This window comes from Notothenia coriiceps, unplaced genomic scaffold (genome assembly GCF_000735185.1).
Source record: "Notothenia coriiceps isolate Sejong01 unplaced genomic scaffold, NC01 NC01_scaffold00030334, whole genome shotgun sequence".
In the NCBI taxonomy this organism is placed as follows: Eukaryota; Metazoa; Chordata; class Actinopteri; order Perciformes; family Nototheniidae; genus Notothenia; species Notothenia coriiceps.
The window spans coordinates 1-3,535 of record NW_011363035.1 but is presented as its reverse complement, the minus strand read 5'-3'; the positions used below and the strand labels follow the sequence as shown (position 1 = coordinate 3,535).

At 38.0% G+C, this 3,535-nt stretch overlaps 1 long non-coding RNA gene across 1 annotated transcript; it reads right to left on the bottom strand.

Annotated features, from left to right (window-relative positions):
* Positions 1-562: 562 nt before the first annotated feature.
* Positions 563-3,302, bottom strand: LOC104959499 (uncharacterized). The gene is made up of 3 exons (XR_799872.1): positions 2,851-3,302; positions 1,413-1,485; positions 563-710 (listed from the first exon to the last, which is right to left on the bottom strand). It is a non-coding gene; the product is annotated as an uncharacterized lncRNA (long non-coding RNA).
* Between the last annotated feature and the right edge of the window lie 233 nt (positions 3,303-3,535).

Sequence of the window (3,535 nt, the reverse complement as noted above, 5' to 3'; positions counted from 1 at the left end):
GGGGTGTATTATGGCTGTGGAAAAGGGCCTAACATAGGAGTAATAACGGTGTCATAACAATGTAATATGTATGTGATATTGGTGTAATATGGATGTAATATGGATGTAACATGGGTGTATCGTGGGTATATCATACATTTAACATGTCTGTAATATGAGTTTAATATTTTCAAAATTGTATACCTTCAATGGGCAATGTATCTCCGGAAATACACAGTGTAATTTGGAAAATTAAGTTCATCTTTTGAAAAAAACTAAAGGTGAATTTTAGCCTAGATACATTAGAAAATAGCAAATAATTAATTTTCCATATTATTGATATGTGCTTGCCCCTTAAGAGTTCAGAAAAACATGTAGTTATGCAATATACAAAATGTTAATTTGCACATTGTATTTCAATGATAATACAAAAATCTGCGTGCATGAAAAACATCTGAATCTCATGCAGTGCACTAATAAAAATATCCCATTGCAACAAGTCGGAAAGAGAAATTAGGTCAGGACAACATCAAACAGGCAGGCAGAACAGAACAATGAGCAGGCTCTAATTCAGATCAAACTGTGCTGTATAATGAGAGTGAGGTGGTAGCTACCTTTAGCAGGCCCTGAACAAAAAGGCCTGTGTCATATTTGAAAGAAGAGTCAGCCTTGCAGAGGCGGGAGCACTTCCTCTCTGCTGGGGTGAGGAAGAGGCAGAGAGTCCGCACAATCTGCAAAAATTAAAGCAAGATTAAAATACTCAAGTAAAGTACAAGTACCTCAACATTGTAATTAAGTACATTACTTCAGTAAATGTACTCCACTACATTACACCACTGGTGTTAGGCTTCACTTTCTAAAACATGGATTTTTCTGGTTGTTCTGCACAATTATTCAAGAAGCTTCATCAGCACAAAATGTACTGAAGCAGCCCGAATTTAGCTAGACCCCATCTGACATTAAGCTTGAGGCTAGGTAATAATATAATAAATAATTAAGGAAAGTCTTGATTTAATTGGTGCTCAGTTCAGGCCTGGAGTCAATACAAACCTACAAATGAAGGCTGGGTAGCCCTTTGATATTCATTGGACAAACTCTTAGTGGCTCTTTTCTTCTAAAATATATGTTAAACAAACACCTTATGGTGTGCAATATCAGTTTTCCTTCTTGGTTAGCATGTCCCACTTTTATCCGTTTGATTCCAATATCTGCCCATATGGAGCAGCTTCCAGTATATGCGTTCTCATATAACTTTTATAATTTTGTAAACAGTTGCTGCAGTAGCGGAGCTGCAAAAGCCCAGACGCAGAATCAAAACATCAAATCAAGCAATAACAGAGACTGAGGGGCTCATTACACTTTGAAAACCTCCTCCATTACATTTAAACTCATGTAGATACATTGCCGATTTGGATATGCGCAAATTCATTTACCTTATTTACTTTCTCCGGGTTGCTTCCAACTACTATTGAACAGCCGCAAGTCTGCAGATGAGAGCTGACGGCTCTAAAACACAGAGACAAAGACGTGCAAATTAGAGCCAATTAGTTAAATTAGCATGTCTGTAATCATTAATGACAGCTTTCAGTAATAATGATTGAGAGGAGGGATCTGAAAAACATTCACGCAGCTTTACATAGAGGAGGAATTAAGATTAATGCAACTTGCGCTGGGCCAGTGGAGATCTATTACTAGTTAATATTATTATGTTTACATTTCTCCTCATGTAGTTTGGCTCCTATTCTGGCCTTTTGAATATATTCTTAGGTATTAAATAGTCCATTTCACACTTTAAAGGGATAGTCAAGATGTTTTAAAGTGGGGAAACAGGCGGGAGTATAAGCATTGGAGAAGAGCAATGTTCTGTTTACGAAGGGGGCAACAGGGTTAGTAGGTTTGTGTGACTGGGTAGTGAAATAAAATAAAAATGTCAATGAATTCTGGTGACTTTTAAGAAAGTATAGATAAGGACTTCACTTCCCCGTGGGAAACGGCTGTCTGGCAGATCAATGTAAAGTAGTATAAATACTCAAGCACTAAAACTGCTTTTAATTTATTTAGGTATATAATACATTTTGCTGCTGCTCCGTCAAGGCGGGGCTTAAGAACAACTTAAGTGTGCATGCTCTGTTGGCTCAACAATGTGGACGATTGCCAGTAGATCCAAGGAAGATCCGGGTAAGATCGAACGAATATCCGGGTAAGATCGAAGGAACATACAGGGAAGATCCAAGGAAGTTAAAGGGGAGATCCAAGGAACATTGAGGGAAGATCCAAGGAACATCCAGGGAAGATCCAAGGAATATCCAGGGAAGATCCAAGTAATATCCACAGAAGGTCTAAGGCACATCAAGAGAGGATCCAAGGAAGATCTAAGGAAGATCTAAGGAATCCGAGGTATTTTTGTTCTCAAGAGTTAGGCCATTTTGGCTTTATGTGCCACTGCGAAGAATTCCACTTAAAACATTCTAAATATCCCTTTAAGTCCTCATTTGTTGGCCAAAATATAACTTTTGCCTGATTAGTTTTAAATAAATCATACATTGCCCCCCACACACACCTAGTCTGTTTTTCTCTTATTAAGCATCTTCATCAGCTATAAAATCCTGAAGATGCAACTAAATCAATTCCAGTGTACAGATGATTTTTCATCACCACAGGATGCTGAGTTAATTCTGTTCCACTGTGAGCGATTGCATACAACAGACTTTCCGGACTCTCTCAACCCTAACAGCGATTTAGCTTTCGACCCTTCTCCGTAGCCAACTTCGGCTAAGTGGAGGGCTATTACTCATCATTGGAAGGTTGACGGGTGTTAAATGGACGATGTTCATCATCCATCTCCATTTGCCTGAACCGGAGAGTGCTTACTTGTGGAGGAAATCCTCGTGGCAGCTGTCCCCGATGTCATCATCATTTAGCACCGTGTCTTTTACCTACTCAGTGGGACAGAAACAAATGAGTCATTTTAAAAATTGGTCTCAACAAAGATGAAAGTGCTGATGGGTACATTTGCAGGCACAGCTATGAAAAATAAGATGCACAAGTGTGTAACAAAGCAGGAAACCGCCAGAAAGATTCCAGGCAGTCTCTTTGTGCTGCTGCTTTTTCTGTTGCATTTGCATATCATGTGAGAAAATGCGTTGAATCGCACTGGGTGGTAATCTAGGCAGAGAACCTGGATAATTTAAACCTCTTGGAAATAGCAACTATTTGAACAAGTACAAAATTAAACAAGTGAGATTTAACACAGTTACTGCTTTTCTTTCCCCAAAAGTCCTACAGGACTGTCTCAGAAAATTAGAATATTGTGATAAAGTTCTTTATTTTCCGTAATGCAATTAAAAAAACAAAAATGTCATACATTCTGGATTCATTACAAATCAACTGAAATATTGCAAGCCTTTTATTATTTTAATATTGCTGATTATGGCATACAGCTTAAGAAAACTCAAATATCCTATCTCTAAATATTAGAATATCATGAAAAAGTATACTAGTAGGGTGTTCAACGAATCACTTGAATCGTCTAATTAACTCGAAAAACCTGCAAGGG